Raw genomic sequence first — 27,211 nt, forward strand, 5'->3', positions numbered from 1 at the left:
TGCGGCATCGCCAGGATGCCGGCAGTCGACTCAGCGGTCTGTGTCCCTGCCAACTCAGCGCTGCTTGGTGGGAGCTGTAGGTGGCCTGCTGCGTGCTTCTCACCGGCATGGCTGAGATGGCGGTGACAACAAGCGCCCACAATCCAACGTCCGAATCTGCGGCCCTCGCCTCAGGATGCCTCCGGCATGTGTTGGAAGCCAGGACACCTGCCCGTGGTAGCGAGCCCCGGAATGGCCCGCTGCTGGCTGGCTACAGACCCAGTGTCAGCCTCAGAGGGTCGAACCAGCGACCAGTCATGGACTGGAACGCTGGCGCCCCATCTGCTGCTGCGTGTAGCTGGTTGTGTGACATACCCCACCATCCAAGAGACCTGCCACACTTGAATGAATCTCGTTAGAAACCCACACCTTTTTGTACATGGCTGTGTGCCTCTGTTTTGCCATAAGCACCACTTCGCATCATGTACTCATGACACACTAGGTTGGCCAGTGGGCCCTTTCTGCCTGTGATTTGCGACATGCAAAACCACTACTTATACTCTTACAGCAATGTGATGGCCCTGTGGCCTCTATTCTACTTCACAACTGTTGGTATGCGTAACTCACTGCAATCTGGCCCTCACCTGGCTGTAAATTGTGTTCAGAATATTGCACAAAACTAACTTTCCCTATCCTAAACGGTGGTGCCGCTAGATTATTCCCCTCTTCGGAAAGACCCAGTCCCCAGGTCAACACCTTGTTTAGGCTGGCACGTATGGTATATTGCCTTACTATTAGAAAACGTGAATTTGGTCTAGTGCCCCTTAAAAGCATGGCATGAAACAAAGCGTAAAAATTCCTTACTGGACGACCACTGCTCGATCAACTCCTTACCGACTCGTCTTACATCTTCGGTATCCAATCCACTGGCACTTGGACTACCCTTGGTTCCCTCTTGGAATTTGCTCTCCACCTGATCAGAAAGAAAACAACACATAACAAAGTTAAGGCTGCGATGACACTTTGCACAGAGTTGCTCAAAATGATCGTTAGTTGCCATTGCCTTTCCCCATACTGAGCGACATGTTGCACAAGGTGTTCGGCTGATATGCACCCCTCTTGCTCCAAAATGAACTGGCTTATGGATCTCAACAGACCTGGCTCCAGAGTTTGATTTAACAAGGTGAGATTCTGCCTAAAGTGACTTCTGGCCAGTATAGCTGTGGCAGCGTAACATTCAATTGCGTGACTCCTGAAGTTTACGCTGGCAGGTGGAAGGTTCCTATTATGTTACACTGCTCCATTGATTAAAATTCCGCTCCCTGCAAGCTCTATACGTTTCGCTTCTACAAATACTCCCCGTTCAAAACAACTTGCTACTACTACCAAATTCTCGTAGGTGGAGAAGATCCAATGCATTCCGACCCGTTGCGAGGTCAATTTTGGCTCCACGATGTCACTTGGACAGTCTATTCCTTTCCCCCTGGCTAAAAACAACTGCACCGTGAATGTGTGCGGATTGGTACTTACCACCCTGGCTGGACATACCGTTTTCCTTTCCTCTATGGCAGCTCCATAATTCCTCCCTTGCCATCATGGCATACCAGTTTCTAGTTGCCGATATCATCAATACCTCTTTAGTTTTCACTTCCAAAAACTTGCTCAACGCTCCCCACTTCACTGGATATGGGTGGACCATGTAACACTGAAACCTCGCGTTCTTCCCCATAACCGGGAATTGGACCAAAATATACAGTCGTGTGCGGTCGGTTGTTACTCTTACTGTAGCAACATGGCAGGAAAACAGCAAATTTTGCTCACTGGGCTCCATTATTAAATACAAACCTGACGGTAATTCCTTCTGTGCATTGAGCAACCCTCGTAAATATTGGTCCGGCGGTTACAAATCGGTACTTATCTGGCCTTTCAATGCGTGATGCAGCGCTTCTTGCAGATTCGTTATTACTCCCTGCACATCCCACACACTGTCAGCTACTCCTTGCACAAGTCTGGTTGGCACCACTCTGCTATCTAGTGCTTCTAGATGCTCCTGTAGGGTTCCCAGGTTACGATTTATTACGTCTTCCGACGCCTAAGCGTATTCCACTACCTGCCCTGCTAAAGCTCAGAGCAACCACGTTAACACAGGACTTCCCCTTCCAATGTCCCTATCTGGGTTGCAGGCAAAGCTTCCATTGCCCTACTCTCCTCTGCGAGTTGCCTCACCACTTCCACCGTGTTGTTCAGTTTTTTTATATCGCTTTTGTCTGCGGTTCCAAAAATTGTCTTTAAAAATTTTCCCCCTGCGTTCAGCCATCCTCGTTTCCATCTTACCTGTGGCACCACTTCCTCCATCTGTCCTACCTGCTTCTGTAGCGTCTTATAAGCAGCATGCAATTTTTTATACTCCCCTGCAACTTCCTTCAGCATTCCCTTGCCCTTTGCACATTGCCTAAGCTCTTCGAACATTTCCTCGAGTCTCTTTACTTCATTCCGCATTTCTCATATGTTCCATACCAACCTTAATGTCCACTGGTGACTTAACACCACCACATCTTCCTGCCTCAAGTGCAGCACACGCCTATCCAGGTGCTGCACTCGTAAGGCATCCACCCGATGATGAAGAGATGAATCACCGCCAATCCTCCCCCTTTCAGTGACCTGAGGACAGGGATCACCATCCCCCTTCCTCCCTCTTCAAAAGGACTCCTGCCCGCAGCAGGGTATATTCGAAAATACATAAAACATATGAAAATATAAGGCCTAATTACTCTATGCAAACACAATTATACATGACACGAAAACAAAAAAAAAAAAAACTACAAATACTCTACTACTTTCTGGATCCCAAAGCAGACAGTAATTCATGCTGTACCCTATCTTCCTGGTTCCGACACACCTTGCGTCCCTGACTCTGCCATTGTGTTGCTTTCGTTCCCAGTTAGTCCCGAAACAAAACATTTAAGTACAAGAATAACCTGACTCCTTACACCTCAGTATCATCATACTCAGTAACATCATACTCGAACAAATACAAAAGTAATTAAATACCACAAAAAAATCTTACAGCCCCAAATACACTAACACTTATTCTGACAACAACAAAAAAATAATATGCCTACGCAAAACATCTAAATTGACCTGCCATGAGCCATGCTCAAAAACACAAAAAGCCAGAAAACGTCCAATACTCAAGATAAAACTGGTCAAAACTCACCACATCTTGTGAATGTAATGCGGGTAGTGGGCGTGAATGTCATACTGGACAGACGACGTCCGCTATTCTGACACCAAATGTAGTGGGAAGAGGTAGAAGGCACCGTATTATGACTCGTCCAAGCCTTCCAAGTGATTTATTGTTTCCAACTACAGTGCCGTGTTCCCCTCAATCTGCATCACTGAGTCCCACAATGCTGAGGACACCACTTTGCTGTCTGCGACACGGCTTGGCAAGAAATGGCTACCTCAGTGACCTGTGCGCACACTGTGTGTCGGCCTTGTACACCAGCAGAGATGCAGTGTTGTCAGGATGCCGGCAGTTGACTGAGCATTCTGCGGCCCTACCGACTCAGCACCGCTCGCTGTGAGCTGCTGGCGGCCAGCTGCATGCTTCTCGCCGGTATGGCTAAGGTCGCAGCGACAACAAGCGCCCACGATCCGGTGTCCAAATCTGTGGCCCTCGCCTCGGGATGCCTCCAGCGTGTGTTGGAGGCTAGGACGACTGCCTGTGATAGTGAGCCATGGGATGGCCCACTGCTGGCTGGCTACAGACCTCGCGTCAGCCTCAGAGGGTCGAACCAGCAACCCACCGTGGACTGGAACGCTGGTTCCCCATCTGCTGCTGCGTGTGACAAGTCCCGCTGTGCAGGAGAGCTGCCACACTTGAATGAATCTCATTAGAAACCATCACCTATTTATATGTGGCTGTGTACCTCTGTTTTGCCATACGCGCTGCTTCGTGTCACATACTCATAACTCACTAGGTTGGCCAGTGGGCCCTTTCTGCCTGTGATTTGCGACATGAAAAACCGCTACGTATACTCTTTCAGAAATTTGATGTCCCTGTTTTCTATTCTACTTCGCAACTGTTGGTATGCCTAACTCACTGCAATACAGCCAGCACCTGGCTGTAACTTGTGCTCAGAATATTGCAAAAAACTAACTTTCCCTATCCTAAACGGTGGTTCTGCCACAATGTACTCATGTTGGCTTGAGAATGGTGAAGGTGAACGGGAGAGGGAAGATATGGTGGGGGAGAGGAACTGGAGAGGGAGTTGCCTAGTGTAACAAATGTAGATAATCACGACACTGATAAGCGTGTCGGCGCCAACTTGGCTTGTGACGTCGCTGATATAGACAGAACACACTAGCATTTGGGCACGAAGTCAGTGGTTTTGCCAGGTTCAGAGCTCATTTTAACTGCTAAGTGCGCCAAGTAGTACTTTGATGTACTACCCTAGTCATTGGATGTTTCATGAAGAACAAATCCATGAGGAATACTTCATCCTTTCTAAAACTGCTTAAATCGACTGTTGGCAATGTGAATGTGAAATGGAAATATCAAGGACTAACGAAAGTTAACCAAGACCACATGCATCTCAAATACTCAAGGTCAGGAATCGTCTATTACTGCGGAAGGTGATTATAAAATATCGATGAAATCAATGGAAGGAATCACTCGTGAGTTACAAAGAGCTGCCAGTAGTCCAAGAAGCATAATTACTGTATGTAGGGTGTTGAAAGCCATGTGGTACAATGATCTAGCATCTCCTCATCAGCTACACATTTCTTTAATCATTGCAAAGCTGGTCTTCAGGTGGTGTAAAGAGCGACTCTACAAGACAGTGGATGACAGTAAATGAGTAGTTTGGAGTCATGAATCATGCTATACCTTGTGGCTATCCGACGGAAGCATTTGGGTTTATCAGATGCCTGAGGAACTTTACATGTCCTCATGTGTAGCGCCAAATGTGAAGTACACAGGAGGTATTGTTACGGTATGGATTTCTTCCATGGTTGTGATGTGGTCCCATTATTGCGCTTAAGAAAACGCTACATGTGGAAGGATATGAATACATTTTACAACGTTGAATACTGCATACAGTAGATGAACTGTTTGAAGACGATGAGTGTTTGTATCAGCATGATAGTGCACCCTGTCATAAAGCAGCATCTGTGAAACAATGGTTTGTGGACAATAACATTCCTGAAATGGTAGTTCATGTCCAGAGCCCCAATGTGAATTCAATGAACAATTTTGGGATGAGATAGCACCAGATCCCAGTGTCCAACATAACTAACCGGCTCAGATGGTATAGGTGCTGAACAGTCCAGAAAAAACTTGAGTCTCATTTCAAATTATAGTTGGTTGTGAGTTGATCCTACCCCAGATACGATGGCGAAAATGCATGTTTAAAGTCGGTTGTAGGCATACAACGTCGTCCGAAATTGTTCTGAATGAGTTTCGGAATTTTTTTTAACAAATGTTCAGGAACACACTCGAAGTGTAAATGGTTGTGGAAAAATACTTGACCTATTTGAACAAATAATCCTGAGAAAATATGGAGCATCATGACAGATACAATGACTAGTGACCAAAAGGTTGTTGTAGCGAGACTAAATACTGTAACATCAAGACCCACCAAAAATAAACGCAAAATACATGTATTAAAAAGTAGTTACAAATTCGCGTTACATCTTCCTCAGAGACAGTCTCCATTCGTTCCAATCTGACTGTGTATGTGTAGACCAGATGTGGTTTAAATTCAGAGACATAGTATCGACGACAATTGGGAGATGTATACCAACTAAACTAATAATGCTGATTCCCCATTGTACACGAAACAAGTCAGATCACTCTTGGAGAAGCAACGAAAAATGCATATCAAATTTCGAAGAACTCAAAACCATCAAGATAAGCAAAATTTTACAGAAGCTCGAAACTAAGCGTAACTCTCAATGCGAAAAATCTGACAGAAAATCCAAAGAGGTTCTGGTCGTATATAAAGTTCACCAGCGGAAAGATGCAATCAGTACCATCATTGCGCGATAACAATGGTAAAGTTATGGATGACAGTACCACTAAAGCAGGGTTACTAAAAATTGTTTTCCGAAATTCCTTCACCAATGAAGCCGAAGTAACTATTCCTGAATTCGAATGAAGAACAACTGCCAACATGTATAACATAGAAGTAGATATCCGCGGTGTAGCGAATCAGCTTAAATCACTTAATAAAGACAAGTCCTCGGTTCTGATTGTATACCGGTCAGATTCCTTCAGAGTATACTGATACAATAACTCCACACTTAACAATCACTTGCAACCGCTCACTCGTCGAAAGATTCCTACCTAAAGACTGGAAAGTTGCACAAGTCACACCTGTACTCAAGAAAGGAAATAACAGTAATCTGGATTTCCAAGACCATTTTGACACCGCACCTCACAAGCGACTTCCAATCAAATTGCCTACCTATGGTATGTCGTCTTAGTTGTGCGGCTAAATTTGTGATTTCCTGTCAGAAAGATAACAATTCGTAGTAATTGACGGAAAGTCATCGAGTAAATATCTAAGTTCCCTGACGGTTGCAGGCTTTCTGCTGTTTCTGATCTACATAAACGATTTAGGAGACTATCTGAGCAGCCATTTTAGGTGGTTTGCAGATGGTGCTGTCATTTACTGTCTTATACTCATCCGATGATAAAAACAATTTGTAAAACGATTTAGATAAGATATCTGTACGGTGCGAAACGTGGCATCCACATGAATACTGAAAGTATTCCCACAAATTTCGGTTACAGGATGAAACACACAAATCGAAAAGCTGTAAATTTAACTACATACTTAGGGTTTACAGTTACGAATAACTTAAATTGCAAGGGTCACATAGATAATGTTGTGAGGAAAGCAAACCTAAGACTGCTATTTATTGGCAGAACACTCATAAAATGTAACAGGTCTGCTAATCATTAAAATGGTTCAAATGGCTCTGAGCACTATGGGACTCAACTGCTGTGGTCATAAGTCCCCTAGAACTTACAACTACTTAAACCTAACTAACCTAAGGACATCACACACATCCATGCCCGAGGCAGGATTCGAACCTGCGACCGCAGCGGTCGTGCGGTTCCAGACTGTAGCGCCTTTAACCGCTCGGCCACTCCGGCCGGCTAAATCATTAAAGCAAAGGCGATTTTGGCAGCTGCAGGATCTTCTCCCGAAGTTTCAATCATCAACTTTGTCCTCAGAGTGTGAAAATATTTTGATTGTGACCACATACAGAGGAAAGAATGAACATCGCAATAAAATAAGAAAATCAGAGCTCGCACTGAAAAGTTTAAGTGTTCGCTTTTGCCTCGCACTGTTCGAAAGTGGAACGGTAGAGAAATAGCTTGAAGATGGTTCGATGAACCCTCTGCCAGGCACTTAATTGTGAATTACAGGGTAATCATGTAAAAGTAAATGAAAACCTAGATCTATACTTACACGAGGACTCTGCCCTTCACATTTACGTGCTTGGCAGCGGGTACTAGACGCCACTTCCAAAAATGCATTGTACTTCCGTATAGCGTTGGAGGAAAGTACACCTAAATCTTTTAGTGTGAATTCCGATGATCTTACTTTATCGCAATGGTGATTTCTCACTTTGTATGTGGGAGGCAACGAAATACAGTCTAATACAAACAAGAAAACGACGCACCACAAAGGACTTATCCGAATGGGATGGGAATTGGCGATTGTGATGTACATGTAAGACAAACAAATGATTACAGTTTCAGAAAAATTAGATAGTTTATTCAAGAGAAAGGGCTTCAAAAACTGAGCAAGACAATAACACGTTGGTACACCTCTGGTCCTTATGTAAGCAGTTATTAGGCTCGGTATTGATTCATAGAGTTGGTGGATCTCCTTCTGAGGGATATCATGCCAAATTATGTCCAATTGGTGCGTTAGATGGTCAAAATGACCCAAAGGTTCTTAATTGGAGAGAAATTCAGAGACCTTCTGGACAAGGCAGGGTATGGCTAGCATGAAGACAAACACCAGAAACTCTCGTAGTGCGCGTGCAGGCATTATCTTGCTGAACTGTTCGCCCAGGATGGCTTGCCATGAAGGGTAACAAAACGGGGCTTAGAATATCGCCGCCGTGCGGCTTTGCTGTAAGGATGCCGCGGATGACAACCAAAGGGATCCTGCTATTTAAAGAAATGCCACGCCAGACCGTTGTCTATCCTTGGCCGGACATCAGTCAGGTTGGTATCCCATCACTCTCCAGACACTTCTTCGGCCTGAAATCTCACTGACCGGAGTAGAATTGTCTTCAGTGATGAGTCCCGCTAAGAACTGAGCCCTGATGATCAGCGAAAATTTAGCTAGAGACACCCCAGACAGTGATAGGGTACCAACCTGATTATCATCCGCCATATGACATCTTTGGCATCTTGTACGTGTTCTGCCAACAAAACCCAGTTTTTGGTTCGTCTCCCCTACGAAGTTTTCTACAACAACGTTCCAGTTTCTGTTGTTTCTTACTGTAGACCTCTGATATTAGTTAAATCGGCACTTCAAAATATGTATTGTTGGCTCAAATGGTTCAAATGACTCTGAGCACTATGGGACTTAACTTCTCAGGTCATCAGTCGCGTAGAACTTAGAACTAATTAAACCTAACTAACCTAAGGACATCACAAACATCCATGCCCGAGGCAGTATTCGAACCTGCGACCGTAGCGGTCGCTCGGCTCCAGACTGTAGGGCCTAGAACCGCACGGCCACTCCGGCCGGCATGTGTTATTGGTAAGAAATTGTAGACCGAATACTCTTAGTATTCCTGTAGAGGAATTCACACTTTTTCTACAGAAGTTCACTGTCAATTGCCATTTTTCATAGTAGTATAAAACATTTTGTAATTACTTTTGACTTTTTATTGACTTCACCAGTTGCGAAACGTCAGCATCATCTACAAAGAATTTCTGTGTGTTGCTGAGAATAGCAAGTATCACTCCTCCTACGAGAACATCAGATATGGCTTTAGAGTCACTAGACCAGTTCCCGTCAATTGCTGCGTACTGTGTGTGATATTTCTGATAGGAATGAAGACGATTTTTCTTAAGCACGGAACTTGATTGGAAGCCACCTATAAAGAACGGTGTCAGAAGCCGCCTAGAACACTAAGAAGTTGGAACCAACTGAAGATCCTCTGCGGATGAGACTAATTGTTTTGTGCGAGTAGAGCAAACAGTACTGAACCCGTGCTGGTTATGCATCAGTGCATCAGTAGACCGTTTACTTCGAGGTCTCTCATAAAATTTATGCACAATTTATGTTGCAATATCCTTCCCGCGTATTTGTAGTAATGAGATGGGTCAACAACTTAGGGGACTATTTCTATTTTCTTAATGATTATTGATATGACCTAAAGTCTTTAGGCTACGTATCTTTCTTCAAGCGAGTAGCTGGCTGATATTGGCAAAATGGAATTATTTTGTCAGAATATTCTGAAGAGAACCTAACTCGTTTACCGTTTGCACCAGAAGTATGTCCGCCCCAGTAGCTGAGTGGTCAGCGTGACGGATTGCCGTCCTCTGGGCCCGGGTTCGATTCCCGGCTGGGTCGGAGATTTTCTCCGCTCAGGGACTGGGTGTTGTGTTGTGTTCATCATCATTTCATCCCCATCCGGCGTGCAGGTCGCCCAATGTGGCGCCGAATGTAATAAGACCTGCGATATGGCGGCCGGACCTGCCCCGCGAGGGGCCTCCCGGCCAATGACGCCAAACGCTCATTTCCATACCAGAAGTATTTCCTTCCTTCATTAAATTGTTTTAGTTGCTTCGCCATACAGAAGGTATATACTTTCAAATTACACATGTTCGCAGATGTCCTTGATTCACGTACTTCTGCATTTTCTTTGGGGTGAGAACCTCGGAAAACGGTGTTCAGTAACTTTGCTTTAGTGATGCTGTTGTCGGTAATATTGCCTTTGTACGACATCGTGAAGATATTGACTTTATCTAGCCAGATAATTCAGATGAGACCAGTGCTTCTCCTGATTTGATGTTGTATTTCGAGGCAGAGTTTCGTTATGGAATTTGTTGGAAGCATTACACCCTCAATCCTGCACTAAACTTAGAAATTCTGCAAACTATTGCCTAGTCATCAAATTCCTAGCTACGCAGAATTTCTGAATATTCACGTATAGTCTGTGATACAGATGTAGATGCAGATGTAAATGTCATACTATATTCGAAACCGACTTACAAGATTTTGATCTGTCGTTTGTAATCGTACAGGTGTCCGTCCTCTCCATAGAGATGGCGCAAGCGGATAAATTCGCTGCTGCAGTAACATAATTGCTGTGGTAAAAAAAGGTCAGTTTTACCCTCAATTCCTACACATTTTTGTAATATTGTGGTTCTTGTCATTTCTTCTTCATTTACTGAAACCTCTGCAGCTCTCTCCACTCAGAATAGGGACAATACTCTGCTAAAGGAAAGACTTCGTCGCTAGTGCGGTTCGTTATTTGTGACACAAGGGAAGGTCTGATAAGGCTAAGTGGACACTGCCAATATGAGAGCTAGCAAATGAAACCAGCGCCCAGCACAACAGCGTCGGCCAATAAACGCAGAGCGTGCAGGCGGCAACCCGAGAAAATGAGCGAATATTATCTGCCGAGCACTCGGCCGAATCTCGCAGCGCCTCTTTCTTCAGAGAAACCATACAAACCCATGCTCACAGTGATCAATGCTGTACGAGGACCGGGTGACAACAACACGTAACACCAAAGAGGGAGATCAAGGGTTCAGTTTGATGCTAAAATACTTTTTACACAGAAAAGAAAAGCGTATTGACACAATAATACATTTGTTTGTATGGCCATCTCCCGCAGCAGCTGTTATAGATAAATTATTATTATTGTTATTTCCCTCTTAAGCATAGTGAAATTTAAGTGTTTTCTACCAGAAATGTTTTGCTTTTATTTATAATGCGTCTTTAGTGTCATTCTGAAAATATTTTGTACATAATATCGTTCTACATTTTGCTGTTTATAGATTAAAGGCAACTTCTTTTTCATAAATTTGAGATACAGTTTACTTAAAGCGTTTTTCTTGTTTTAAGCGTGATCTGAAGTCCACTTCTTTTTCCTTCGTTGTTAGCGGAGGTTGAAGTCGAAAGAAACGTGATTTCACTTTCACCCCAGGCGATTTTTCGGCTTTTACGAACACGCTTTTTCTGTATTTGGACTTTTGCACTTCAATTTTGTTACTCTACGCAAAAACCGTCGTCACAGAAATATGACTTGAGTTTCACCCGATCCATACTCAGCACAGTGTTTCTTTGTCTTCATTTGTTTTTCCTGTGGGTTGTGAATATAACAAACATGGTCGTAATGAATTTTGGTACAGATGAAATATGAACATTTCTGGAAATCATGAAAGTTTCACAAGAAATGTAAGAGACATTCCAATTTTTAATGTAATTATGAGATAGCTAAATGAAGAAAGTAATTACCATATATAGTATACATGTATTATAATCATTTGTGTATTAATGGAATTAAAAATAGAAACTGTTTCTCTGAGTGCAGTACAGAAATAGTTCGCAATTTAGCTAGCATGTCAGGAAAATACGGACGGTGAGGCAAAATTTGATGGCCCAAAATAGCAGCATGTGTGGCTCTGACCTGATCGGAAGGAGCTGGTGTATTGTAAAGGAGCAAAAACATACCCTCGAACAGCTTCTCGCGGCGCTTCCTTTGACACCTCCTGTAACGTCGCCACGATGTAAGGATGGCGGTTATCGATGAAACAACCGAACCGGTTTTCGGTTATATCGTTTTTATTTCAACGTCAGTTCAACCTGAGCGTTAAAACTGCTCGAAACAATTGGTCTGAAATAACCGATTTTGGTTTTTTTATTCCTATTATTACCTGTAATAAATGTAGAAATCGAACAAAGAATCACTCAGTTCCAATACACACCGAATCAAAATATTAAATTAAATAGGCAAATAAAAGATAACTTTGTCCGTCCACCGTTCGCTGCTTTTCTCAAAAAGTCATAAGTTGTTGAATATTACAAAAAATTACCTGTATTATCCTCTTGATTCTAATTTTTTTAATAACTCTATTTTTCATGTTAATTTTTCCGTTTTCAGAATCTACAGGCAGTTAAAGGAATATCACGTAGACACAGGCAGCAGATGAGCTACTTTTATTTCTAATGTAAACTATGAATGAATAGTTTAAGTTTTATCGCTATGCGATGGCGCGGCTCCTCCCCCCCCCCCCCCCCCCCTCTAGTTTGTTGTGGTTCCTCCCATTCTTAATCTTTGAAAGCAAATGGGGCCTTGTACTTCGTTAATACCGCACTTTGTAAAATACTTCCGGTCTAGGGATGGTGCCACTCTGTAATACAATTAATAGTCGACGACAACAACGAGAAACTGCCATGTAGACCAGATGGAGCAAGTCTTGCTCACTGCATGTACACGCCTACCATCCAATGACGCAATATTTCAAAGCAATGAAAATTTTACGAATAAAAGTAAAGCTACTCGTTTTCTTTAAAAAAATATTTATTTAAAAACCAAAAATTATAGCACTGCTCCCGTGGCTAATTAATATTTCGGTTTTTTACCCGGTTATTGACAAGAAAAGAAACACTTGTTATAACCGAGACAAAACAAATACCGAAAAATACGTGTTATTCGGAACTAAAATACGGGTATCAGTTTTAACCGATCAGTTTTTCCCATTCCTGTTTCGGCATATTGATCGTGTGACGGTTTGCCCTGTTAGCATATTCCACGGTAATTTTTGGGTCTTCGCCTTTTTTGGCGATGGTGAATCCACATGTTTCCTCTGCATGCTTTGCACCTCTTTCTTGGGTTCATTGTGATTTACGAAGTAATCGTTCATGGGAGCATACGGTTAAATAAGACATCTTGATTGGTCTGACTCAACTGCAACCTTTCCAGTACCATTTAATTTCGTCTTTGTGAATGGGCTGTGTGCAGCCACAGAACCCAGGGGACGGCGAGCATTGTCATATTCAAAACGTAGTACAACATATGGAAAAATCATTCGTGACTGATTTTCAGTTTTTCCATTATTGGCCCTTCGTCGAGCTGATTTGGTTGACCACACTGGTAGCGTCTGCCCCACTCAACCAGCGTCTCAAATCACGGTGCACTGTTGCCATACACATCTACCAATTTAGCATGGATTGTTGCAGCGTTGTTCTTCTACAAACGCAGTAAACGTATTACTGCACGATACTCCACTTTACTAACAGACAGGCAGGAGGGGCAAACAATTTTCCTATTGTGAAAAACAGGAGAGCCACGTGTGGCATACTGATCTCCGGTAAGCCTTGGGTACCTGTAAAAATGGTGCTGAAAGGGATGCAGTATTACCTCTACTGCTGCCCTTGGCCTGCTCTTCTTGGCTTACCAGGAACCAGCGGAATATCGAATGGCTGCCGCGTCTTCTTGTAATTAATTATAGCAAAAGGAGATGACATAAAGTGCAAAGAACTGTCGTAGAAGGTGGTATTCTCAGTAAACATTCATTTAATTATCTCCACTAAAATCAAGGAGGGAAGGAAAAAAAGGGAGATTTCGGTTAAAGGTCCCGTCGACAACGAGGTCATTAGAGACGGACAACGGACTCGGGTTGTGAGACGATGTAGAAGGAAATCGGACGTGCTCATTATAAAGTAACAAATCCAGCATTTGCCTTCAGCGATTACGGAAACCTAAATCTAGATGACCAAATGGGAACTTGAACCGCCATCCTCCCAAACACGAGACGTAGACTATACAGAGTGTCCCAGGAGGAATGATCAGTATTCAGTGGTCTGACAGAAACGATCATTCGAAGCGAAAAAGTCTGGTAAACATTGGCACCAAAATGTATAACTAAAGAGCTAAGAGTCCTAGTCCAGTAGAAAAGATTATTTATGATCCCTTCAGTTTTTCTGATCGTACAGTTTCCGGCTCTTTTTAAATGACTCTAAGACAACCTCTTAACTTGGGTTTTTAAGTGTAGTACTACCGCAGTGGAATGTGAGCTGTCAATGACTGCCTACAAACGTTGCTGAAAAGAATTCTCTCACCACCGTGGTTCAGGTGGAGAGTGATGTTACCTTCTTCAGCAAATGCTATCTTTGAGTTGCTGTCACAACGATTTAGCTAAAAGTTCCTTAAGAAAAAAGCACAATGAATGTTAGCCTTGGCAGATGTTTGTCGTAGCAACAGCGCTTCTTCGCAGCTACGAGGGTCGTTCAAATGCATACCAAAACTTCGTAACACAGATTTATTGGTGGTATGCACCGAAATAAATGAAGTGTCTTATTCTATAATTAGAAAGACATTCTCCACATTGGAAAGGAAGCTTCTGATCACTTCATGGAAGAAAGAAATGGGCTCTTCCTCCAACTAATTGCGCATATACTGTTCGACTGCAGCGCCATCTTCAAAACGTTCCTCTCCAAACGCCTTGTTCAGTGGGCCAAACATGTGACAGTCACATGAGGGTAAGTCAGAATTGTAGGATGGGTGTTCAAGAGGTTGCTAGTGTACCCTAGTTAGTTTTTCACGAGTAAGAGTTGTCGTATGTGGCTGTGCAAAAAGAGATCGCGAATCAGTTGTCGTGATAAGCAGGCTTGGCATCATCCATCACCTTGCGGTAATAGGTCACATTCACCGTCCTTTACCCTTGCACGTGTACAATCATTTACTCAGCTTGCACGAAAACACAATATATTCTTCGCCGTAAGACGTTCACTCAACTGGTACCACGAAGTTCATGAGAACGCTCAGTAGATGGCAGTAATAGTCTTGCATTGTCGGTAGCGCTCTACCGAGAGTAGTTTCCGAGGGCATTTCCACATTTACCATATTAGAAGTATAGTAATCTGTGTAGTGACCTGTCAACAGACCATTTGTCTAAAATGCATTCAGGCATGTAGATCAAACGTATTGTGCACTGTTATGTGAAGGCAGTTGGATGGAAGCAAGGCAGGACATGTTTTTGATCCAACAGTAATGATGCTCAGTGGCTTCAGAAATGGGTATCAAGTCGTTATGTTCTTCAACTGCGAATAGGAAGTGGTGTAGTATTTAATCGTGCACTGCGCATGTTCCTCAAAACATGTCTCACAACCCAGAAAACACCAAGCAAAGCAAACTTTGTAGCAATATTTCACATTAACAATAGTTCCCTCATCAGCTACATATCTCTGAAGAGGGATATAGGAAGACCCTTCACGTAATGGATCAATTATATATCTGTGAATGTCCAACCACATAACTCTGTTTAGAGATTTTTCGACTCATGTTCTTCAACGTCAGACAACGGGGTCTTTATCTGTTGTTTTATAGGTTTCTCAAATCACTCAGGAAGCGAAGTGTACCGCAATATCGCACTAATCTCCACCCACAAATGTATGGGCGCTGCAGTAACAACCCAGTTGTTCGACACATCAAAATTGCTACACAATATGGCATTACACTGTATGATGGGAGACCACAGATCATCAAGGATCTTGGAAAATTCTTGTTCCCAAGGACGTTGTAATGCATTTGACACAGGTTCGTGTCTTGAGAGCCCAGCCAAATTCTCGATCCAAGCATGTAAGGTCCTATTTCCAAGTACACCCCGAATCATTGTAAATGGTAATTCTGTAGTATCACACACATGGCGCTCATTCTCATGCATATCAGGATGGACTAAAGACCTAATGCTGCCTGATAGGTATACTTTATGCGTAAGTCTAGCTTTTCTAGAGGGGCCAACCACTGACTATGATGATGGACCAGGAGTGGGTTCCAGTTACAATGACAATGGGCCGACTACTGATTCTGAAGATGAACTGGGTGATGGTTCTGTAGTCTGTGATAACAGCTCACTGCGTATAATTTCTAAAAAAATATATAGTAAAAACACCCAGTTAATTTGCAAATATAATTGTCAGCTGAGAGAGCAAAAAAAAGTACATTTATAGAATCTGGATTGCTACTTATGGAGATATTCTTCATGAATCAGTGATGATGCCTCTACAGTCCTCATCCACCCCAATGCTGGTATGTCATGTGGTGGATACCAATCACCTACAACAAGTTCTGTGTAAGAATAAATACTATTTATATTTTGAGTTAAAGCATATCTAGAATAAGGTGATGATTACTTGAGAATCATGATTTTTGGGCTATAAAAGTGTCAATTCACACAGTTGATTATGATGCTGGAATTTCTCTGTCACATATGGAAAGAATACCTAGATCACGAACGCAAACACACACACGAGAGAGAGATAAAGAGAAAAAAAATGAGTCCAAAATGTTTCAGTATTTAGATGGAATGCTCCTGATTGACATCATCAGCTACCTGCTATAGTAAGGTTGCAGGTACCTTATCTGGAGGTTTCCACCAAGGAGTGGCAGCAGCTGACTGTTATCATCAGCTACCTGTTCTAGTATGGTTGCAGGTACCTCATTCAGGAGCAGCACCAGCAGCAGAATCACCTGATTGTCACTATTTGTGACAATGCAGACTGTGAATTCATATGCAAGCCATAGTTTTTGAGATTATGAATGTAAAAATGTTTTTGTATTATTTATGTCGAATGTGAGGAGCTTTGTCTTCCTGTCTAGACTCAAGGATGTTGTGTTAATCATTTGCAGTTCAAGGGCATTTCATCTGCAATACACACATCTGTAACGATTTATATTGTGAACACACACACACACACACACACACACACACACACACACACAAACACACACATGTACGTTTTTCATAACTTGCTGCAATTCAAATCTCTGAACGATTTCTGTGATTCAAAATTCGTGGAGAATGTTCTGATAACATGTCCAAAGATGAACTGTGTATCCTTAAACATGAATTGTTTGCTTTCACTGTAGAAACCTTGTGCCTTGATAATAATGTTTGTGCTTTGAGGTACTATCATGAAGTGCACTGAACGTGTTACTGCACCAATGCAGTTACACGAATCTTTATATAATTACTGTGAACGATGTATAGTTTAACCACACAGTCTTGTAATATTATCAGATATGCGCATATGCTGCTGTGCTTGATGGGAAATTTTCCGAAGCTTTGAATTCTACATGAATATCAATAGGACCTGACTTCACAGATTCATTCTGTTTCAAGGAGTATGTTACAACATTGGGTTCTAACTTTCTAATGTCCTGTGGACTGAAAATGCGTTCAAATTCTTCTCCTTTAACCCCCTTATAGTAAGAGGAGTGAAAACATTTGTTGATATTGAACAACAAACTGTAAACGTTACTATCTCAGTCTTGTGTTATCATATGGTTAGAACTCTAAATTAATGTAAACTTTGGCATTAGTTGTATATGCCAGCCAACGAGTGCCAGGTCTTCCCACAAAATCTGAACTTACAGTCCCAATTTCTTTCAGTTTCAGTATGGGTTTAGGAAAAGTATTTTGCACAAACGTGCAACAAAATCTTGGAATGAGGAACTTTGGACGAATTTAAGTAGTCCTGTATTTGTAAGTGGTCTGTTGTGTAGTATAGCTAGAAGTTTTTTTCATCACTAATGAACAATCCCAATCAGTGTTAGTATGATTTTAAACATAGTCCTTTTTTAATAGCTAGGGATCTTTTAGCTTTATGAATCTGTTCTTGACTTCCATTTTCATTTGGCTCTGATTGGGTTATGGCTGCTGCTTCTCCAGCAAATGATTCAATATTATTTTCTCCATGGAGGGTACCACAGCTGTACATTTGTTAAAGAAGATTTTGAAGTTTTCCACCTCGAGTGTTTTTCCAATTTGCTGGAAAACAGCTGAGATGGAAATATTCAAAATTTCCTTTAATTATCCAATAGCTGAAAGTTCTTCCAGTGTAAAACTTCTGAATGGAAGAATTCCACCTGATGATGTTAGGGGTATCAGTAGAATTCATATTGTTTTTAATCAGTGTTCTTCTTATGAGTTTTTGCTTCAGGACACATTTAGCTGCTAACAATGGTTACTGAATGTATGTTTTAAACTCACTTAGGTTTTCTTCAGTGGATGATTAGTGGCACTTATAAATTACCGAAGGTTTGTCGTGGCATCCAATTTAAGTTTGGCACCCATCATTTTATCAACGGAAAATGCAACAATTTGTTGTCATTTACCAGTGGCTCTTCTATGTATGAGTAACCATTAACATAGATCTGAAACGCTTATTCTCCTGAGAATATTGCTTAGCACATATAAGATCAGCCTGCAGTATACAATCTAAGTCTCAAATTATAACACACTTATGAAGGAATGTTTCAGGTGCTGATTTGTGGAATTCGTGAACTCTGTGCTTTGAAATGATTGATCTGACTTCAGTCATATCAACAGTATTTCGTGTGGAAGTTAATGCTGTGAGCAGTCTTAATTACCCTACTAATTCTTCAGGACCATAATAATATATATAGGGTATTCAATTTATCTGAAGACATTGAAATATCTCGAAAACTACACATTGGATACAAACAATTTACAGTTAAAATTTGTTGGTCTCAGAGGGGGGCATCCAGTGATACCAAACTCGACCCCACACGCAACCCCGTGTGTGGGGGCGGGTGGCAAATTTGAAATCTTAAATGGAAATCCCCGTTTTTTATTGCAGATTCGGATTATACGTAAAAAATACAGAAGTTTGTCTCAAATATTTCTTTTCGTTTCGCACCAGATGGCGCTGTAATAGTAAAAACCAAAATGTTAGCAAATCATATTCAAAATACTATCCATTGATACCTGAATTAGCCCCTCACTTCCATGCTGTGAGTGTTGGACAAGAAATTACTTCATAGCTTTTAATGGTAAACGTCGTTCTCAACTTTGCATTCAGGCGAAAAAAATAAAAGGGGGACTGCTCAACATGCCGCTGTGGCCATGTAGCAAACTACGACTTATCATAGCAGGCAGTGCAGTCCCATTAATTCAAGTGTCCTTGAACAGAATTTTGGAACATACGATTTTCTACCATTTTGATTTTTCCGATTACAGCTCCAACCGTCGTAAAATGAAAAAAAAGTGTTTCAGGTAAAAGTTATATATTTTTACAGTAGAATCCGAATCTGAAACAAAAAATGAGACTTAACATTTAGCATTTTGAAGATGCCCCATCCTCCTGCCCCCACATACAGCGTAGGGTGGAGGGTCGAGGTTGGTATCATTGGTAGACTCCCTCTAAGAGGAACAAATTTTAACTGTAAATTTTTTCGATACAATGTGTTGCTTTCGAGATATTTCAATGTCTTCAGATAAACTGAATACCCTGTAAATTTCAGAGGTCGTTTCCCATTTCTTTTGCTGAATGTCAATAATAGCAACACCATGTTCACCATATAGAGCTGGTTTAATAATGATTCTCTATTTCTTACTGTGTGAGCTTTTCATTTTTCCAGTTTGGGTATTGTTTTTCCTAAGAGCAACAGCGATATGCAGTATTTTGCAAATAAATTTTTGATTATTTCTCTTAATATTCGTCACATTTCTATCTTTTTAAGAATATTCATTCAGTTAACTAGATGTTCTTCCAAATTGTCTACTCCCAAACCGTATTTTACATATCCAAAACGTACTGTTCTCCACTACTGACTCTCTGTGTTTCATCAATATTGCTATTGTCGTAACATTTAGTGAAACTGCCAGTCGGATCTCCTTCTTTGACACCATTTGCCATATAGGTTGTTTGTGAGAGTTGTTCAAAAGTTTCAAGAAGAGCCTCAAAAGTTTCTTTGAGAAGCTGGTCTCTCTCCATCTGATCTGTTCGTTACCGTAATTTCTTTCGAATCGCCTTACTTGCCTCAATAACTTCACATTTTGTCAACGTATTGTTGTGCACTGAGCGGACAATATACATCTTAAATACTCTGAGATCGTTGTTGTGAAGTGTTGACTGAGCATTTAGCACACCCCTGGGATGTTACAGAAACTATCCCCAGTGCCCTGCAGTGATACGTAAGTCCTCACAAGATCATGCGAATTAGAAGAAGACAAAGTTGTACAACGCAAAACTGCTTGTCTAATCAGATTACCAGGGGTAGCTCGATTAAAGACTAAATATGAGTTCCACACTACACAGAAACTAATTGGTAATGAAGCATATCAGACAACGAAAAGCAACTAAGAGTCGCTATGACAATCTGATTAATTACTAAAACACATAAAAATATTTTGTCCACTGAATCAGAAATACAATCAGTTATCAATGGAACAAGGGACTGAAAACATGTACTACAGCCTTGGCACAGGTGGGTGGATGCATGATAGAAATGATATAAAACTGTGTTGCAAATATGACCAAAGATTGCTGAATAAGTTAATGAACAAAAGAAAATTCCTGGAAAAGCATGAAAAACACCATTACCCTCAACTAGATGCATAGTGAATCGAATGGTCGAAGTTCCAATCACTCGGCAATTGCGAATTTTGAACGTAACATAGACGTTTATAAATGAAAGATTGCAATTAAATAAAATCTGCGGGTACTATCTTAACGACTTACTTAGAGTACGGTAGTAGAAGTACTTTTGGGAATGCGGTATATTTCTGCAAAACACTTATTGGTGTCGATGGTCCAGCAATTAAATGAAATATAAGTTGAATAACAGGAAAACAATAGATTCCTACCGCACGTAATTAGTTTTGAACAACAACATGGCTCGCGAGATATTCACTTCTAAACGCATACTACGTCTTCACTGTAGTAGCCACTGAAATCACACAAGAACACAAGTCGGTATTACGAAATATGTCTATCTCGCACGACCAGACCCAAACTGCTCCAAGTCTTTCTTGCGACTTTACGTCCGTCGCGCCGTCGCGTCCAGCTCTTCCCATGTCATGTGCGACTCTCCCTCGCGCCGCACTGCTCCAAACCACCACGCGTCCTCTCCGGAAACGAAGCTCCTCCCCAACCTCCATACGTCTCTCTTAGTAACGAGTGCTGTAATTCGCTAGAGCGCTCCCTCCATGTCTCCAAGCCAACGTGCACTCACAAACATATTGAAACACATACAAAATACTGGATTTACATTTAAATAACTTGAAATTAAATAAATATTCCAACGGCTGGACCATAAACACGCTCTAACACATATTATTAAATACATAAACAAATTAAATAAACATATGTCAAAGGAATAGAACAAAAGGTAGGCCAGTAGCCTAATGTCTCTGTGCTTTCTAAGATACAGTAAATATTTAACCAATTCCTTCATGAATAGTATATATCGGATACAAACAAAGACATAGACGAATAAATATATTTATAAGCATGCTGCTACCGTTTTTTCGTGTCACTGTGGAGTACTTATGGCCTGACACGATTAGTAGTAATCGGCCACTTTGACCCCCAATAACTCATGTACCATTCAAGTTACATGCCTGTAATTCATACCAATTTAGGTTTATACTAATAGATTTCTAAAGACATGTCAGTCGACGAAATCGGATGAAGCGTTTAAATTTTGGAAATTCGTTTCTGGGTGTTACATGTATAATTTACCGTCAGATATTAAACTTTAAAGTAATAAAGATATTGAAAATCTGGTTACACCATCAGAATTGTCATGCAAATAATAGTAATGTACATGTTTCCTTTGAGGTATCATGATTCATCTGGCTACCATTAATTTCTATACGAACTGTGAAATGTCTTCCATTAAGGTTTCACAAAGTTCGCCATCTTTGGCGCTCCCACCGTGTCTCCTTCATCGACACAGCGTCACAATGGAATTCTCAGCCACGCGGCTGGACCATGCTCTGGGGCTACCCCTCTCGTCCGGCTAACGTTCGGCACCACCTGTTTGCTGCCGGGCCCCGGCTGGCAGAGTGGCCCATGCGGCCACGCCAACTCTGTGCTTAGAATATTTTCAAGGCGCCACAAATCGCCTGTTACCTCACACACTCATCTTTCACCAGTCAGTTAACAGATCCAGGTTGTAATAATTGCTTGCAAGTTTTATGGAGCGTAAGTAATTTCAATTGATTTACTACTCAGGTCTGCATATTGAATTACTAAACAGGTTATGGGACAGTTTTTGAAAAAAAATGCCACATAATATTCTGAAGGTTTTTTCCATCTATTTAAGTGCAATTTTTAGTATCAGAGCCCTTGTAGCTAAGACATTTACTGATCTCCGGAATTTTTCAAATTTTGCATTAATCTGTTGGCCTTTCCTCTCGTATTTTGTGTTAATGATACTTGTATGGTTTACTGCTTAGGCTGCTGAGGCTTTTGATCATTTGAGTGTTCATACGGCGGCTTTTTTCTCTGCCATTTATATCTCTGTGACTTTAGTTGGTTGTTTCAATTTTCATGTCAACATGCAAACAGATGTTCTTTTTGTGCATCTTGTCAGACTGAATGCATGACATAGTTGCGAATTTTTCAATAATATACAGGGTGATTGTAATTAAAGTGAAACTTTCTGAAATCTGTAGAAATATCACCACTGGTCAGAATGACTTCAAATTGCAATGGAGAATTATCGGAGAAAGGGGAAACATGCGGCAGAAGAAAAAAATAGTGTGAAAATTGATCAATAGACGGCTCTGTATGTGTCAGAATACGTAAATGAAAACACCTGTCATGCGTACGACCTATTCAATTGCTATAAACACACTGGGTACACGGTTTTTCCTCCTTTCGCCTCTGCGATGTTCGCCATGTCTGTCTCAATGCAGGATCGCGCTCTGCTTGTAATGCTGTATTACAAGAATAATGACTGTACACACGTCGGCCTGCTGAAGTTCCACACAGAAGGATTTCAAAAAAGACGTTGCTCCGATGACTGTCGTGGGTCTGGAGAAAATGATTAGAAAATTCGAAAAGACGGGTTTTTTAGGTTCTTTTGGTGTGCAACGTGGTAGAGGGAGGAAACGAATTGATTCGACGTCAGTGGAAGTAGTGGCCACAGCAGTGCAGGAAGAGACGAGTGGTGGTGTGCAAACGTGTAATACCCAGAGAATTACACGAACTTTGGACATAACTGTAAGCACAGTGTGTAAAATCCTACGAAACATCGTTCTTTGCTATCCATTCAAAACTACCCATGTGCACGAGTTGCTTCCTGTTGACCTACCAGCAAGAGAGGCCTATGCTTTAGAATTTCTTGCTTGCATGAAAGTGGACAACGATTGGCTGTGGAAGATTTTGTGGACAGACGAAGGCCACTTCCATCTGACAGGATATGTCAATACATCTACATCTACAGCTACATCCATACTCCGCAAGCCACCTGACAGTGTGTGGCGAAGGGTACCTTGAGTACCTCTATCGTTTCTCCCTTCTATTCCAGTCTCTTATTGTTCGTGGAAAGAAAGATTGTCAGTATGCCTCTGTGTGGGCTCTAATCTCTCTGATTTTATCCTCATGGTCTCTTCGCGAGATATACATAGGAGGAAGCAATATACTGCTTGACACCTCGGTGAAGGTATGTTCTCGAAACAGAGTCTTCCACTGGAGTTTATCTATCATCTCCATAACACTTTCGCAATTACTAAATAATCCGTGGGATCTTCTCTATCTCTTCTATCAACCCTATCTGATACGGATCCCGCACCGGTGAGCAGTATTCAAGCAGTGGGCGAACAAGTGTACTGTAACCTACTTCCTTTGTTTTCGGACTGCATTTCCTTAGGATTCTTCCAATGAATCTCAGTCTGGCATCTGCTTTACCGACGATTAATTTTATATGGTCATTCCATTTTAAATCACTCCCAATGGGTAGTCCCAGATGATTTATGGAATTAACTGCTTCCAGTTGCTGACCTTCTATTTTGTAACTAAATAATAAAGGATCTTTCTTTCTATGTATTCGCAGCACATTACACATGTCTACATTGAGATTCAATTGCCATTCCCTGCACCATGCGTCAATTCGTTGCAGATCCTCCTGCGTTTCAGTACAATTTTCCATTGTAACAACCTCTCGATATACTACAGCACCATCCGCAAAAAGCCTCAGTGAACTTCCGAAGTTATCCACAAGTCATTTATGTATATTGTGAATAGCAACGGTCCTACGACGCTCCCCCGCGGCACACCTGAAATCACTCTTACTTCGGAAGACTTCTTTCCATTAAGAATGACGTGCTGCGTTCTGTTACCTAGGAACTCATCAATCCAATCACACAATTGGTCTGATAGTCCATATGCTCTTACTTTGTCCATTAAACGGCTGTGGGGAATTGTATCAAACGCGTTGCGGAAGTCAAGAAACACGGCATCTACCTGGGAACCCGTGTCTATGGCCCTCTGAGTCTCGTGGACGAACCCATGCTGATTCCTACAGAGTAGATTTCTTGTCTCCAGAAAAGTCATTATACTCGAACATAATACGTGTTCCAAAATTCTACAACTGATCGACATTAGAGATATAGGCCTGTAGTTCTGTACATCTGTTCGACGTTGCTTCTTGAAAACGGGGATGACCTGTGCCTTTTCCAATCTTTTGGAACGCTACGCTGTTCTAGAGACCTACGGTACACCGCTGCAAGAAGGGGGGCAAGTTCCTTCGCGTACTCTGTGTAAAATCGAACTGGTATCCCATCAGGTCCAGCGACCTTTCCTCTTTTGAGCGATTTTAATTGTTTCTCTATCCCTCTGTCATCTATTTCGATATCTACCATTCTGTCATCTGTGCGACAATCTGGAGAAGGAACTACAGTGCAGTCTTCCTCTGTGAAACAGCTTTGGAAAGACATTTAGTATTTCGGCCTTTAGCCTGTCATCCTGTGTTTCAGTACCATTTTGGACACAGAGTATCTGGACATTTTGTTTTGATCCACCTACTGCTTTGACATAAGACCAAAATTTCTTAGGATTTTCTGCCAAGTCATTACATAGAACTTTACTTTCGATTTCGTTGACTGCCTCTCGCATAGCCCTTCTCACACTACATTTCGCTTCGTGTAATTTTTGTTTGTCTGCAAGGCTTTGGCTATGTTTATGTTTGCTGTGAAATTCCCTTTGCTTCCGTAGCAGTTTTCTAACTCGGTTGTTGTACCATGTTGGCTCTTTTCCATCCCTTACGATCTCGCTTGGCACACACTCATCTAATGCATATTGTACGATGGTTTTGAACTTTGTCCACTAACCCTCAACACTATCTGTACTTGAGATGAAACTTTTGTGTTGAGCCGTCAAGTACTCTGAAATCTGCTTTTTGTCGCTTTTGCTAAACAGAAAAATCTTCCTACCTTTTTTAATATTTGTATTTACAGCTGAAATCACCGATGCTGTAACCGCTTTATGATCGCTGATTCCCTGTTCTGCGTTAACTGTTTCAAATAGTTCGGGTCTGTTTGTCACCAGAATGTCTAATATGTTATCGCCACGAGTCCGTTCTCTATTTACGTGATCAAGTTAGTTTTCAGATAATGCATTTAAAATAAATTCACTGCATTCTTTGTCCCTGTCACCCGTTATAAACGTTTGAGTCTCCCAGTCTATATCTGGTAAATTAAAATCTCCACCCAAAATTATAGCATGGTCGGGAAATCTACTCGAAATACTTTCTATATTTTCCTTCAGGTGTTCTGCTACAACAGCTGCTGAGCCAGGGGGCCTATAGAGACATCCAATTACCGTGTCTGAGCCTGCTTTAGCCGTGATCTTCACCCTAATTGTTTCACGTTTCGGATCTCCGTCAATTTCCTTCGATACTACAGCACTTTTTATCGCTATAAACACGCCTTCCCCCTTCACTATCCAGCCTGTCTCTGCAGTATACTTTCCAATCTGAGTTTAGAATTTCATTACTATTTACATCTGGTTTCAGCCAAATTTCCGTCCCTAGTACTATGTGGGTATTGTGACCGTTTATTAATGAGAGCAGTTCTGGGACCTTTCTATAGACTCTCCTGCAGTTTTCTGTTACCACATTAATATTGTCATTCCCTGTTGCGTTTTGCCTACTGCTACCTTGTCGCGTCTCAGGAGGCGTCTTGTCAGGCCTAGGGAGGAAATTCTCTAACCTAAAAAACCCACATGTGCACTCCACACGTACTCCTCTACCTTTGTAGCAGCTTCCTGCGTGTAGTACACGCCTGACCTATTGAGGGGGACCCTACATTTCTCCACCCGATAGCGGAGGTCGAGAAATTTGCACCCCAGATCTCCGCAGAATCGTGTGAGCCTCTGGTTTAAGCCTTCCACTCGGCTCCAAACCAGAGGACCGCGATCGGTTCTGGGAACGACAGTACCAATAGTTAGTTAAGATTCCACCCCGCGAGCGAGGCTTTCCGCCTTCACCAACTCCGCCAACCGTCTGTATGAACTGAGGATGACCTCTGAACCCAGACGGCAGGAGTCATTGGTGCCGACATGAGCAACAATTTGCAGTCGGGTGCACCCAGTGCTCTCTATCGCCGCCGGCAGGGCCTCGTCCACATCTCGGATGAGACCCCCCGGCAGCCAGACAGAGTGAACACTGGCCTTCTTCCCCGACCTTTCCGCTATTTCCCTAAGGGCCTTCATCACCCGCCTAACGTTGGAGCTCCCAATAACTAATAAACCCCTCCCGCTGTGTGCCTGCTCGGACCTTGCTGAAGGAACGGCCACATGTCCATTCACTGTCAGGCGGAGCGGGCGATGCCACACGGCCAGCCTCTACACTGACCCTCCGCCTCGTACGACGCGAACGCCGTTGAACCCGCTACTCCCCTTGGGGAGAGGGTGGCCCAACCGTACTCGGTATCCGCGAAGATGTCTCGACAGCAGGGACCGTGGGTGAAGCACGTAACACCTGGGATGTACCATGCGACGCACCAGACTCCCCACTACACTCCGACGCAACAGCCTGAAGACGGCTGATCGCGGCCATCATCACGCTCAGCTGTTCGCGAACAGTGGGCAGCTCCTCCTGCGATCGTACACAGCAGTCACACATCCTATCCATCATAAGAATTCAAGTATTTACTCTAGAGAGTTAAGTAATCAACTTTTAACTAGACTGCTAATTCACTAAAGGTGGCTGATGGCTGACTTAACTGTGGTTACTAGACATTTCTTGTTGGAAACAATGAAAATAAGCAGTAACTGTCTCTGGACTGTATTCAAAACAAACACGAAATGTATGGAACACTATTACTAGTACTCGAAAAGTAAAGCTTCCTAAAAGCAAAAACACACGGACAAAGAAGTGACAAGTAAGAAAAGCACAATTAATACTTAAATTTACGTAGCTTGCT

This window comes from Schistocerca piceifrons, chromosome X (assembly GCF_021461385.2).
Source record: "Schistocerca piceifrons isolate TAMUIC-IGC-003096 chromosome X, iqSchPice1.1, whole genome shotgun sequence".
NCBI classification, from domain to species: domain Eukaryota; kingdom Metazoa; phylum Arthropoda; class Insecta; order Orthoptera; family Acrididae; genus Schistocerca; species Schistocerca piceifrons.